This window comes from Halyomorpha halys, unplaced genomic scaffold, assembly GCF_000696795.3.
Source record: "Halyomorpha halys isolate HHAL.00 unplaced genomic scaffold, Hhal_1.1 Scaffold1610.1, whole genome shotgun sequence".
Classification (NCBI taxonomy): domain Eukaryota; kingdom Metazoa; phylum Arthropoda; class Insecta; order Hemiptera; family Pentatomidae; genus Halyomorpha; species Halyomorpha halys.
The window spans coordinates 34,955-50,728 of NW_027108688.1; the positions used below are offsets into that span (position 1 = coordinate 34,955).

At 35.8% G+C, this 15,774-nt stretch overlaps 2 long non-coding RNA genes across 2 annotated transcripts; one reads left to right on the forward strand and one right to left on the reverse strand.

Annotated features, from left to right (window-relative positions):
* The first annotated feature begins 364 nt into the window (after positions 1-364).
* On the forward strand, positions 365-929 carry LOC106690196 (uncharacterized). Its single transcript, XR_001344550.2, has 3 exons — positions 365-449; positions 536-656; positions 768-929. It is a non-coding gene; the product is annotated as an uncharacterized lncRNA (long non-coding RNA).
* Positions 930-4,309: 3,380 nt separating this feature from the next.
* LOC106690195 (uncharacterized) lies at positions 4,310-5,159 on the reverse strand. Its single transcript, XR_001344549.2, has 4 exons — positions 5,045-5,159; positions 4,838-4,958; positions 4,665-4,730; positions 4,310-4,489 (listed from the first exon to the last, which is right to left on the reverse strand). It is a non-coding gene; the product is annotated as an uncharacterized lncRNA (long non-coding RNA).
* Positions 5,160-15,774: the final 10,615 nt, after the last annotated feature.

Below are 15,774 nucleotides of genomic sequence, written 5' to 3' on the forward strand. Positions count from 1 at the left end.
GATGGTTAATGGTGATGGTCAACCACAACAACAGCCCGCATTGAGGCAGCCAGTTCTACAAATTCCGGTGGCATAGCCGGCTTCTGGAGTTCCTGCTGTCCCGGCAGTCCCGGCGGCGGTTCCAGCGCTACCCCCGCTACCAGAGACCACTCTCGCGACTGCTCACGCCAATATGTTGGCTAAAATGAAAGTGAGAGGAGTAACCTCTCAGGATATTAGAAAAGCCATCTCAGACTTGGAGCGGTTCTCAGGTGAAATCGGTGAGTTAAATCACTTTATTAAAGGTGGAGATCGCATCAATATCTTTTTTCGTGAGCGAGAACAATATTATCGAGAAGACCATAATTTTTAAATGAGTGATATAAATATTTGTAACTCACCATTGTCAATGACGTTTAGTAGCAATTGTTCCGGTCGTAACTGAGGAGCCCCAAACCAGAAAGCCATTTGTAAAGTCCCTTACAAAATTTATTTCGGGTCGATTCAGTCTTAGCTTGAAATTTTTGGGTTTAAATAATTTTATTTATTATTTTAGCATATCAGCTCTGAGATTTCCTAGTTTCCTCAGTGTGAACACAAACCACCCAACATGTCCAAGCTGGTTCTCTTTCTCTTCCTTGGTGTCTGCGTCATGGCAGTACACATGGAGTCAGTTAGTAAGTATTGCTTTATATAAAACAGAATTAGAATAAAAGAATTATATAAATTTTTTAAATGATTTTTTTAAAACTATTTGATTTAATAAGAAATTATTCTGATTAATTCAGAAAATGAAGGCAGCGATGATAAAAAAATTGGATGCAACCAAATCACAGTATTTCAGTAAAGAAGAAAGTAAGTATGAATTATATAAATGGTACTAAGGTACACACCAAATACGACCGACACCCCCCCAAAAGCAATACAGGAGGAAACCCCGAAGGTGTACATGCCATTAGTCGACCAACAGGTATATACGTTTACCTGGAGGGGATACAAATCGGTCACGGCCATCGACCTATTCAGTAAAGTTGGCATGGCACATCAAATCACAGATAGGTCAGCAGGCGCGATATTAGGGGCAATGCGCACGTGGTTCCAGTTTTATGGAATACCCGATCGGATCTCGTCGGATGGTGGTCGGGAGTTTGATTATGCGTCTATTCGGTACGAAGTGAAAGCGCTGGACATGGAGTGGCACTTAAACACCCCGAGGCACCCGAAGAGTAAGGGGGTCAAACGTCTGCACAGCACATGGAGTGATCACTTGCGTGTCTATCAGCTGGATAAGGGGTTAGAGCCCGACGACGTGATGAACAGGGCGATCGCGGTGTATAATCACTCCATCCACGCAGTTACAGGTTTTTTCTCCCTTCTAGGTTCTTTTTGGAATCCGCAGACGAAGGCGAGATTATCGGGGAACGGCTGGGGACGGGGACATTATCAACAACGGGTCATCTCTCCGTAAGATATGGGGTAAAGTGCAAGGTAGGATCGAAGCGGAAAAGATTAAACGTATGTCAAGACAGAACAACAAAGTACAAGGCAACGGGAAAACTAGGGATAGGGTCAATCGTTTACCGGCGCATTGGTACCAATAGGGGCAAAGAGGTGCAACGCTACATGGGTCCATTCAGAGTGATCCTTATCAGAGAACACATAGCGTTTGGTGGCCGAGCGTACTCCAGCAATTGCAAAAATATGAGACCCCCAGCAACTTGTATGACCTCTTAAAGAATTACCTTGAGAACAGAATGATAAAGATTCAAGGCAACTTCTATGAAATCGAAGATACCATGGAAATAGGTTGCCCCCAGGGCTCTGTCCTTGGTCCTGCTCTGTGGAAATTGGTCATTGACGAGTTGTTGGGGGTGCTTGAAGAGGAGCGGTTCCCTGCCACAGCTTATGTAGATGACCTTGCTGTAGTAGTAGCGTCGAACAGCAGGGCCAGATTAAAAGATGAAGCTGCTCGGTGAGCCAACCTGATAGGAGCATGGTGTGAGAAGAAGAAGTTGAAGATGGCTGCTGCCAAGACTCAAGCTATACTCTTAAGGGGTACGACAGACAGGGCCCACCCTATTACTCTCAGGATACAAGGAGAAGTGATACGACCCAGTGAGGTTGTGACATACCTTGGCGTAAGACTTGGTAGAAAGTTAAATTTAACACCTCATTTAGACTACATGAGAAGTAGAGTAGCCCTTGCTCTTAATGAACTCAATCGTATAGGGGGCGCATTTTGGGGCCTCAGATACCCAGCAACATTGACCATCTATAAAGGAGTAGTTGTGGGTATCTTGAGATATGCATCCCCCGCATGGAGTCGACATCTCTCGAAAAGGCAGAAGAGAAGGTTGGCTACAATACAGAGGATAGCTCTGCTGCGAGTCACTCGTGCATACCGAACAGTGTCTCAGGAGGCGGTACAGGTATTAGCTGGAGGAGTGCCTATCGATCTCCTGCAGGAAGACTATTATCGACACAAAATAAAGAGGGAAGGTCTGGCGGATTTACCGGAGAACCTCCAAGCGCATATTAGTGAAAGCCCTAATAGATGGAAGAGGATCCTTCGAGAAGAAACCTTGCAACAATGGAATCGACGGTGGGTGGATTGCTTAAAAGGGGCCACCCTAAAGAAGTACTTTCCAACCGTTGATTCACGCCTAGAATCAACGTGGGTCCTCCCCATTACTGAATCTCACAGTTCCTCACGGGTCATGGGGGTTTCCGAGCTAAGCTCGCCGTACATGGCATAAACATTGATCATCTATGCCCAATTTGTCAGGTTCCTGAGACCGCCGAGCACGTCTCACTTGCCTGTACCGCCTATGAAGCACTGAGATCCAAGATGATGAGGGAAACAGGACTCTATGTTCTGACTGAGAGCGATCTTCCTGAGCTGATGAAAAAAGAAAACTACCCGCACTACAAGACCTTCGTGTATGGGTGGAAGGAGGTTGTGGGCCCTGCTCACTTCTCCCTGGGTAGGAGAGAATAAACTACACCAGCAAGGCCTCAGGAGGAGAGCAAGATTTATTTTGTAGCAATAGCAAGCTGTGTGCACAGCTATGTAAATGTTTGACATATGCAGCAATGAGTTGTACCAACTGCTGCGAACACCCGTATTGCCTAATAGGCAGGGTAAGGTGATAAATAAATAAATAATAATAATATCAGAGAACACAATGTGTTCACCATTGAAAGTATCAAGGAACCGAAAAAACGTAGAACCGTTCATGTTGAACAGCTGAAAGTTCCTCTCCAAGTCGCGCAGTAACGTTCTGGAGTTTTCTCTTACCCACGGAAGTGTCCAGTGGATGTGATTTTTTTTTGTTTTGCTTTGTGTTCCGAAAAGGTGTTTTACTTTTGTTTTATTTTTTCTGTGATTTCAGTGTACCCTACTATTATGTTTATCGCTTAGAACCTTACTGTTGTACTTTACTATGTCATTTATTTTTCCTTCATCTTTCGATGAATTGTACCTATTTTTTTTTGTATTACTATGTTTTTTTTGTTTACGAAAATTATGTCATAAACTGGTTGGGGGGAATCGTAATACGACAAGGCGTATTGTCCGCCTTAATACTCCCTACCCATGTAAATAAATAACCAAAATGTATATAAGACGCATTAAGAGAGAGAATAAAGGAGTGCCTTGAAGTCATCACACCACCACCACCACCACCCGGAATGGTCCCTCTCCATTCTATGCAAGCCCCCAACTAGCATGTTACCAATGTGAAACCGCCTTCAGCGGACCCTGTAACTCAACTTATACTGCCATACGGCAAACAAAGTCAGTATGTAATTTGTATATATACTCTGTATTATCATATATTTGTAATTGTAATTATATATCAATAAAGAGGATTTGAAAAAAAAAAAAAATAAATGAGTGTTATTTCCGTAGTCTTGCGTACTATTACTCTGCCCAATTTCTTACTGTTTTATAGTATTTCTCTTCCGACAATGCATAAGTTATATATATATCAATACACAAACGCATAACTAAATGTATAAATAGGTATATTAATTTTTTGTGTAATTTATTTGTTTTTTTTGCATTTCTTCTTTTTCATTATTATTGCTTATTTTAACAATTCTGCATAAGTACGGCACTATGTTGATAATTCATTTTTCTGTATAAACGTCCGAATAGCTACTAAAATTTTGATATATGAAATAAATTTTCGTGCAATATTTTATAATAAAAAATAATGTATCATTAGATAATATCAGATGGTTTATAATAATGAACAAACAGTTGCATGGAAACAAAAAAAATCTATTTTTGTATAAAAGGTGTAGGTCTTGAAAATAATCAGCAATATATTATATATTATTTATTCAGCATATAACATGATTTTTTAGCATTATATATATTTAATTATTTATTTTCCTCCTTTCTTAACGTAATCCCCTGCAGCAGGTGCAACGACTGGCCCAGTATAGTTTCATTTAACCTTAGGCTTTCTAATATTTGCGTGATAAATTGGGCTGTGCAGCAAAACTGATGGAATAAAGTATTGTCATTATAATGAAAATATAATAGTAAAATAAATTGATAAGATGGAGAGTTACTTCAAGTACACAAATTGATATCAATGGCGAACATTTATCAAGTCAAGTGGAATTAATACCATTACATAATTTACCTTAGTACCATTTATATAATTCATACTTACTTTCTTCTTTACTGAAATACTGTGATTTGGTTGCATCCAATTTTTTATCATCACTGCCTTCATTTTCTGAATTAATCAGAATAATTTCTTATTAAATCAAATAGTTTTAAAAAAATCATTTAAAAAATTTATATAATGCTTTTAAAATTTGTTTTATATAAAGCAATACTTACTAACTGACTCCATGTGTACTGCCATGACGCAGACACCAAGGAAGAGAAAGAGAACCAGCTTGGACATGTTGGGTGGCTTGTGGTCACACTGAGGAAACTAGAAAATCTCAGAGCTGATATGCTAAAATAATAAATAAAATTATTTAAACCCAAAAATTTCAAGCTAAGACTGAATCGACCCGAAATAAATTTTGTAAGGGACTTTACAAATGGCTTTCTGGTTTGGAGCTCCTCAGTTACGACCGGAACAATTGCTACTAAACGTCATTGACAATGGTGAGTTACAAATATTTATATCACTCATTTAAAAATTATGGTCTTCTCGATAACATTGTTCTCGCTCACGAAAAAAGATATTGAACTAACAATAATCAAATCAAGGCCAAATAAACCCGTACATGTGGCACGAAAATAACACACACCCACTGAAGGCTAAGTTGGACGAAAATTATTGAAGACAAGAGAGAAAACTTTTTTTTTTTTTTGGAATTTGTGTTAATGATTTTTTTACACAATGAATCCTAAGATTAAAAATAAATCGATACGTTATCTTAAAATCGATAGTATTTGCATTTACTTTATCTTAGAGAACAATCAACTGGACTCTAATATGTTTAGAATTTAGAACAGTTAAAATAAAATAATCTCAAACTAAAAACAGGGTCAGCTTTTATATTTGAAAGTATGTACATTTTTGGAATAAATTACTGTTCGTGAATACAAACGTATCCGAAAGGTTAATCATATTTTTTTCTGAATACGTACGTATTCGTCTTACGTCAATCGAATAATTTTCGACCAGCCCTGGTTGAAGGATTCGTAGTGGTCGGTGCTGTGTACAAAAGCGTGAAACGTGGCTACATTAGCCCCATGCTCCCCCGGTTCTCTGTGGGTCCTCCAATATTTGGTATAATCCAAGCCAATTTATTAGTTTATATTATTAAGTTTTTTTTTTTTGTTTTTTTTTTTTACGAGGGTCGGTGGAAATCTTCAATAGACACGGATAGGCCCACTAAACCGGATTTTTACCAACTAAAACCACCGCCCTACACCTGTTCATTCCTCTCCAGGGGACCGCCGCTAGGCATTACTTTATCGGGGTTGTCTAGTCTTAGGCGGTTCTCCAGCCTGATATCTACTTTACCGAAGGCCCACGACAAGGCTTATTCATTAGTAGGTAAGAATGGAAGGCCGTGCCAGAGGTTGAGCCCTGGACACTGACTCAGGTAGAGGAGGTCTAAGTGAGAGAGTAACAGTTCTAGTTGCCGAGATGAAGCGGACGGACTAAGATTGCTGCAGGAAGGGAGAGGAGATAGGCCATCGTCTAAGGTGAGCATACTAAAAAACAACTCTTGTGAGAATAGATTGGCAATGAACTTCTCTATCTCAAGTAGAGTGTACGCCACCAGTGCTATGACTAGACATGGTTAAGAAGGCTTGATTTAAAGGATCAATCCCGGTGGCAATTACTAGGCCTCATGTGATCGGTTATCACTGAGGATTCACTCTTTTAACTCTACTTGAGATAGTTCCGTAGACTTATTTTGCTCAATCTTTGTTTATTTTATAAATTACATTATTACACTTAACATATTAACATATATACATTTGAACAAATATCATATTTTTACAATAATAACATTATATACAATTGCTTAGCTTCTGTGACGCTTGTAGTACTGGCCCCTGGCAGGTTATAGCGGCACTTCGTGCTCGCTGACTGCTACAACTTCATGGAGGGAAATGGCTGAGTGCCGCCTCGCATTCTTCGCATGGTTTTCACGTTTTTATGCTAGTCACGTCTTCCAGCCCTCTCTACCTCTCTCAATCTCTTTAGGATGACTGTGGTGAATCTCTTCCCTGCGTCCCAATGCTGGTCTGATCGCAGCATGTGGATTACTACGTTATCTATAGTTCCTTCACTCACCCTCTCTAATTCGCTTCTTTCTTCCGTAAATTGAATGCTAGCGAAAAATACGTGTTCTGCTGTTTCTTTGACAGTCTGACATGCAGGGCATTCTGCTGTGTTGTCCAGTTTGAATCGGTACTGGTAGGCTCTAAAGTATCTCTGTCCGTTCAACAATTGGGTTATGTAAAAATTCACCTCGTCATGCTAACGGCCATAACCAGGAGCCCACCTCGGGTATTAACCTGCGAGTCCACCTCCCGGAATCTGCAGCCTCCCAACGCTGCACGCTGCTGCCACTAGTCGATAGTTATTTTTTGCTCTTCTTCTCTGGAAACGTGTAAGCGTCGTCCATAGTGCCTGCTTCTTTCTTCAACTTGAGTTCTTTAGCATATTGAGCATAAGAAATATTTTCATACGCAGAGAGCGAGGTGAAATGGTACTGTTACCAGACAGCATGTGTGCAAGGGGATTTTGTTCTGAAACGCTTTCAAATGACAGTACAAATCATTTACTAACTGTCCTTGTTTTTGAAATTTAAATCATTCAAGTAGCCTGTAAGGTCGACCAGAAATGCTAAGTCACATATCCATTTAGGGTCACTCAATTCAGATAGTGGTTTATCTTTTATTTTCATAAAATCTGCTATCTCATTTCTAAGCTTGTAATAACAGCATTTTCCCTTTGCTTAGCCATCTAACTTCACAATAATATGTTAGGTCGTCATATTTGGCTGATATTTCATTCTAAATCGACTTGAACGATGGTTAAGCCCTCGCGATCGAATAAAATTGATCGTTTTTACTACCACTTACATAACATTCTGTAGTTGAATGGAATTAAAACAAAAGTTCTGTTGGTGTACAATGCAATGAAGGACTATCAAATCATCTTTTTGCACATTTAATTCAGTTGCTTTTTCATTCAAAATTCCGATGAAACCTTTATGTAAACCGACTATAGAACGTTCACCATACACCAACTAATTTTGACCATGGCAAGCCAAAACCTGTGATTGCCTTTGGAACTTAAAAGTATTAAAACATTAAAAGTATCCTCTTCTGTAGTGGTTCCTTTTAGCGGATGTAAAGCAAGCAATTCCACAGTAACAGTGAACTCTATATCAACACTTCGAATAAATATAGCCATTAGGATATCGCTTGTCGAAGTTACCACCTCGGTAGCTCAAATAGAACTAAACGAAAGTTCTTTTTTTCCCATCGTCCTATTTTATTTTTTACCATTTACAATATATAATATAAGAAATATATGTATAAATACAGTTATTTACAAATTAATTTCATATTTTTACCCATGAATACTATGAGGATAGTGTAAGGAGTGGTATAGGGTTATTATTATGGCACTTTGTGCCTTTAATTTATTATTTTTATTTACTCAGTAAGGAGGAATTACTCTGCTGGCTTCTTTATTTTATTAAATTCAAGCTGCAGTGCCAGAACCCCTTCTCTCGGCGAGCGTGTCAACCAGGGGGACAGTATTTTGCCACCTCCCAGATCTTGGTGGTGGGGAGATTTCTCGAAACGGCGGTATGGCCCGGTATGGTATGGATTTCAGCCAATAAAAGAATTTGATGTATCTACGGCCTATGAATTCCGGCAAAGAGGGAAGCTGGAGCTCCTCGCGTATGACGCTGTTCCTGCCCCTTTTGAGTAATGTTCCTCTGACTATACGCCGAAAAACTAAAGTTCGGGCCATCCACCCTCTTATATAGGCAAAATGAAGGAGTGATCTAGAATCGTCTAGTGTAGAAAAATTGAGTAGCAATAATCTTTTGTTGCGACGCCAGTGAGGCATCATCATACATGAAGACCTTAATGTTCCCTATGTAACCAATCTAAGCCGAACCAGATATCACTCTTTCCATTATAAACTTCCTAACCACTCAAACTCCCTAGTTTCTAACCTCGCATCCTCTTCCATTCCAGACAATCCTCTGCGGCACCTGAAAAGAAGATGGCCACGAGACCTGCTCATGTAAAATTTCATTTGAGTGCTACTAGTGGGTAATTTCTCTACACGCCTGTAACACTCCATTTTAACTAAGATCAAATTTACTGAATGTATTATGTGATATACAGTTGTAAATTTCAATAAAGATTAAAAAATAAATAAATATTAATACCACTTATGCACTTTCGTAGCTAGAAGTACTGAGATCCGCTACAAAGTGTGGATGAGACCCTTTGGCTCATTACAATCATCCTTAGTTGAAAAACAATCTTTACATTTTACGAATTTCAAATCTTCCTCCGGTTCTCTCTTGGTCCTCCAATATTTGCCATGATCCTAGACAATTCATTAGTCACATGCGCTGCTCTGGTGCTAACTTTGTGCAATTTTAGAATAAAAATGGCTTAAAATAATAAACAAATATCCAACAGTTGCATGGAAACAGAAACCAATAACGTATCTTATATGTAAGAAGTAAAAAAAAAATCAATTTTTGTATAAAATGTATAGGTTGTAAAAAAAAAAATCACCAATATATATATATATATGCTAAAATATATTATTTATTCGGCATATAACATAATTTTTTTGCATCATATTGATTTAATTATTTATTTCTCTCCTTTATTAAAATAAGCAGCAGCTGCAGTGGTTGCTTTCACCCCTGTCGGAACAATTGGCTTAGTGATTTTTCCTCTATCCTTTTAGACGATAAATATCAGCTGCTCGAGTCGAACAGCTGAGTCAGATGTATATAAAGATGTACCGGACTGCATATAGCCATTTTATTTTTGGAAACCGTACCCTAGTCATTTTATATCTTTTTTTCTCCTCTTTTTACTGTTTTCTCTCGACGATGCTTAAGGTATTCAAATATTAATATTTTTTTTTGTGTCATTTATTTTTTTTAATACGATCATTCCAATATTATGTGCGATAACAATATTTATAATAATATTTATTTAATAATTTTGCATAAGTATGGCACCATATTGAAAATTTATTTTTCTGTGTAATCATCCTAATAGATACTAAAATTTCGATACTCATAAAAAAAATGTTCGTGCAATAACTTCGAATAAAAACAAAGTTGTATAATTAGATAATAGCAGATGGCTTGAAATAATAAACAAATATTCAACAGTTGCATGGAAACAAACACGAAATCACTTATATATTGACAGCTAAAATTTAAAAAAAACATCTATTTCTGTATGAAAGGTAAAGGTCTTAAAAATAATCAGCAATAGATGTACTAATATACATTATTGATTCAGTATATAACATGATTTTTTTGTGATATATATATATATAATGATTTATTTTCCTTCTTTGTTACCATAACCACACACAGAAGCTGCCACCGCTTACCCTCCTATCTTAATAGCATACTCAGTATAGTTTCCTCTACCCTTTAAGACGAAAGGCTTAAGAGTAGCCATTGATTTGAAATATATAAGGAATGAATATTTTTCACTTCTGTTGGAATAATAAATCATGATTAAAATGAAAATATAATAGAAATTTTTTATTATTAATTTTTACATTAATAATCGTAAGAGTAAATATAAATCGATACGTGATCTTAAAATCGATAGCATTTGCATTTTCTGTATCTCTGAAATCAATCAAAGGGAAAATGTTAGAATTTAGAAAGGTTAAAATAAATCTATATCCGATCCGAATAGCGCTATAAATATATAAAGTGATTGTATGTGTTGCGCTTTTGTGTTAGAAAATATGTAAATTTTTTGAATACATTATTTTTCGTGAACACAAACGTATTCGTATTGTTAATCATATTTTCTCCCCGAATAATTGGTTAATCATGTAGGAAATTCACAAATAAGTATTCGTTTTCTATCAATCGAAGAATTTTCATCTAGCTCTGGTTGAAATATTCATAGAGTTTGGGCTTTTTAAAAAACAAAGAAAAAAAAAATTCCATTGAAATAAATAGAAGAATTGTCAGAGTCAACAGGAGCTATTTAAGGCTTCGGACCTTTATTGGTTACGATATTGCCAAGGTTAATTTGTTAAATTTTTTTTCTCGCTCTCTCTCTCTTCAACGCACCTCTTAATGTTATTACCTAGACCGATTAGGGTCTTGTTTTTATGGCTGCCAGGGCATTGTGGGATACCGGGAAAGATAAGGCAGACTAGCTTTAAATGCAGGTGAAGTTGTAACATCATCTACATGAAAATCAAAGAAAATTTATGGCAAGACGAACGGTTCATCACCAGAGAAAACAATTTAAGAATAGTCCAACATACAGTGAAACGTCCAACCAGAAACATGAATCTGCTACAGAGAGAAGATGTGGTATTAACCCGTCTTCGGATGGGCCATACTCGACTCACCCAGTCATCTCAACCCACTGTCATGAAACGATCAGATGTCAGGCGCATTCTTACTGAGTTGCTCAGGAATCACACCGATTCTCTTCATGAGTACAGTAAATGATCAGAGGGACCCCACAACAGTAATTTATTCACACACGTCAATTTTAACTGTAACTTTATAAAATGTAAATTGTAATTGTTAATATGTATTGTAATTGTAAATTTCTCACTTTGTAATTTCAACTGTATTCGTATTTCAACTGTATGAACATGCCATTTGTAATCTAATCTGTAAATCCAGTGTAAATGGCCCGAGTGGTCGAAACACTTAATAAATAAAAAAAAATAAAAAGGCTTCGGAAAGATCTCATCAGACAGAGCCGGGATGAATAATAAATTGGTATATAAAGGATTTATAGGCATTGCAAAGAAAATTTATTTTTACATAAAATGTATAAATACTGAAAACAATAATGAATAATAGTAGTAATAGGATGTGTGGGAATATATTTTTTATTGAGTGTATAATGTGATATCTTACATTATGACAATAATTTAACCGACAATAGCACCCAAATTCCACCAGTGACTAAAGCGGCTACTTTAAGATGACGTATTGGACAGGATTATTTTTCTCCTACATTGGCCAAATAATGTTAGGCTTGGGCTATTGCATCATAACTGGTGGGACAATGTACCATCAGTTTAGTTCAGTTTAAAGCATAAACATGTAAAATAAAATTAAATGAAAGGGAGTTAAGAAGGAGAGAGGGCTATTTTTGGTTTAAGGATGTTACATAATCGATATTAATGCCTAACATATTTCGAATCAACCACATATTGTTCACAAATATCATACTAACATTCTTCTCTAAATTTCGGTTCGAGCGATTTTGGTGATCTGATGATGATCCAGAGTGTTTCGAATTCTGGATCATTTATCATCTGAGACAGTTGGAATAATCTATTTTAAAATAATGGAAATTAAATTTACTTTAAACTTTAAATAATAAATAAATATTCAACAGTTGCTTGGAAACAGAAACCAATCACTAATATATGCACAGCTATAAGTAAAATAAGCTAAAAGTTTTTTTTAAAATTATTTATTTATTGTAATTTACAACTGTACAAAATAATACAATAGGTAAATATGTAGTATGTTTCATATACACTTGAAAATCTTGGGAAGGAACCACCCATTGGTGGTACTTCAAACATTAATTTAAACTAGAAGGTCTCGTCGCCATCTTCTTTTCAGACGCCTCGGAGGATTATCAGGGATTGTTAAGGATGAAAGATTAAGAATTAATGGGTTAGGATGGTTAAGGAGTTTGGAATAAAAAGACGCATATCTGGTTTGGGTCAAATCTGCAACGAATGGGATGTTAAGGTCTTTATGAATGAGTTTATTTGTGACGTAATAAGGAGCATCAAGGATTTTACGTAGGATTTTGGATTGTAACGATTGGATGCGGGAAGAATTTGATGGTTTGATGGAGCCCCAGAGCTCAATTCCATATGTCCAAATTGGTCTGATTATTGTAGTGTATACTAATTTTTTGTAGTGAATGGGAAGTTTAGAGCGTTTGTCAAGTAAGTGTTGTAGCAATCGGAATCTACGAGCAGTTTCTTGTCGTTTCAGTCTTGTGTGTGGATTCCAAGTAAGTCTCTTGTCAAGATGGAGTCCTAAGTATCGAATCTGTTCAACAGGCGTTAGTGGTGTATCTAGAAAGGATACTAAGCTAAAAGTAAAAATTATTTTTGTATAAAAATAAAAACATAGGTGTTAAAAATAATCACCAATAGTTATGATAAAATATATTATTTATTTAGCATATAACATGAATTTTTGCATTATATATATTTAATTATTTATTTTCCTCCTTTGTTAACATAACCACCAGCAGCTGCTGCAGCGGCGGCTTTCGCTGCTTCAGTAACGATTGGCTTAGCGATTTTGCCTGCTTCCTTTAAGACGGGGGTAATTTTACCCCACACTTTCTTCCAGTTAATCCTTGGGTCTTCTTGCAAAACTGATTGAAGGACAAATAAAAATATAATAAGTAAAATAAATTGATACGAAAAAGGTATTGTGTCAAGAGGGACAGTTATTTTACGTATACAAATTGATATCCAACATATAACATCCAACATAAATTGATAACCAACATATTTTAACTCAACTGAAATTAATTACATAAAGTTTATATAAGTCACACTTACGTTCTTCTTTCAATTCTGATTCGAGTGTGTTAATGAGTGCATCCAATTGTTCATTGACGCTACCTTCACTGTCTGAATCAATAGAATAATTTATTTTTATCGTTTAAAAAAAATTTAATTAGTATAAACACTTTTAATATTTATTTTATTAATTCAACGCAATACATACTGACTGCCTCCATGTGTACTGCCATGACGCAGACACCAAGGAAGAGAAAGAGAACCAGCTTGGACATGTTGGGTGGTTTGTGGTGACACTGAAGAGTCAAGAAAACCTCAGTCCTTATATACCGATATCAGAATGGTAATATTTATGACATTGTAAACAGTCCGTATTAGTTTAGCTGAAGAACTGTTGACTTGAACATTTGTTAGTCATTACTGCAAGTAAATTTCATTTATTAGATTTAAAGTAACATAAACAAGTAGATTGACACATGTTTGGTCCAATTATATTCTCATCCTTTTCTAGCAAAATATTTAAAATCTTTTACTTTTCTGGCCAAATGTCTGAATACATCCAAAAAATTAATATTTGTTCCTTGATAGGTTCTTTAAAATTCTTGAAATGTTTTGTATATAATTGTTTGTATATAATTCCCAGTTCCTCACCACATTAATTATGGATTTCTTTAAAATAAACCTTTCTAATCATTCGGTTTTATCCTTAATTTGTTCCATCTCTACAATCCACCTCAGAGGTTAAAAGGCAGTGACCAAGTGCCCTATTGTAAAATAAACTTTAAAATTAGAGTTTTGGTGTTTGCGGCTTTAGCGCACTTTGCTATTTCGAAGAGCCCTGCCAAGCCTCTCATGTGTGGGGTATAAAGTGCTTGGGCATCCTCAGGTCGAGAGTGTAAATATTAATACACACATAATAGTACAATTGTTATTAGTGGTTTTATTTTATTGTTATATTTGATTAAATTTTACTTTTTATCCTTATTTTTCATGAAGGTAGTTTTATTAAATTCCTTTTATTTATCTTTCTGTTTATATACACACAGAAATCTTATTATTTTTATATTATTTATTAATTTTTTTTTATGTACGTATGAATTTGGTCATTTATTAGTATTATTTATTGTCCTGCTGACACGTGACTCAGACTTATGAATAATTACAATTTTATGAGCAACTTATAGAATTCCTTGATCTGTTGTATATACTGAAAGCTATAGGTTTCAGAAGGGTACTTTTTTTTTGTCTGTTTACCAAGCTAATTTTTAAAAATTTGACGTTATAGAATAAAAGGCTAAATTCGTTTAAGAAACATTTGAAGTGAAACATCTCCTGTCAAATGAAAATTTTCTATCATAAAGGTCCGTTTCTCATGTAATAAAGTCAGTTCCAAAATAGTAAAAATATCACAAATTAAAAAAAAAAATATTCAATCCCTACATTAGTTTATCGTTTTTCATCTGCTTAAATTGTAATAAATATTTTTTAATATGTTTTTAAATACTCTATAACTGCAAATATACTAATCGAACATCATCAACATGGCTGGTGGAATGGTCTTTTCCTTTGTTCGGGTAAGAAACAATAAATTAGGCATATACAATATTATTTCACTGAAATAAGATTTTGAAATTTATTGAAAACTAGAATTTTGAATTAGCCGGCCAGGTACAGACCATTATGTATGACATGCGCCTACTTTACTATTGATTGGCTGGTTGGGATCAGAAAATTAGGAAATTACCAGGGAAGTGGACTTTATTGAAATTAATTGTAATGAAAAATAAAACCGAATTAAAAATCTATTGTATAAGTTACTGGTGCCGTAGTGGATGGCAGAAAGGGAACATTTATGATTAAATGTATTAATTAATTTTGATCATGGGTCTATTAAAGTAAAAGATGTGGATTTGCTCCATGCTTCCTTATCTTTTCCGGATTCCTCTATTTCCACTCTTCTCTGTTACAGGGGAGGCACTTCAGAATGTCTCTACTCACTCATTATTTCAATGATAAACAGGAATATGAAAAAATTACTGCTCACCCAGAGAAAGATGGCTCTCTCACCACATAGAGCGATAGAGGAGGTAGGTCTCTGCCGTTGGCCATATGGCGCGCTAGACGTTCCTACATGATTGGGGGCTCATCCATTCCAGACTTTCGGTATGTGAATTTACTGCAGGGCAAGAAGCATCGATATAACTGATTGAATCATTTTTTTATTTTGAAGGTAGTTAAATTTATTGTTAATAAAAATTCCATATAAACAGTAGGTTTATGATATCTGATGGGCCTACGATGGCATTTATATTATCTGTCAACTGCCTCAGATAGTGCAATAGAAGTGATTGAATAGAAAAAATTAAAAATTACACCCTTTTATAGTCTATTGTGCAAGCAAAAGGGTATTGTATAAGCAAAATGTATTTATTAGAATTAGAAATATATATGGTTTTGACTGCACATTTTTCCAGAGGATTTATTCATTGAATGATGACGTTACATGATTATAGGAAAGAATAAAATA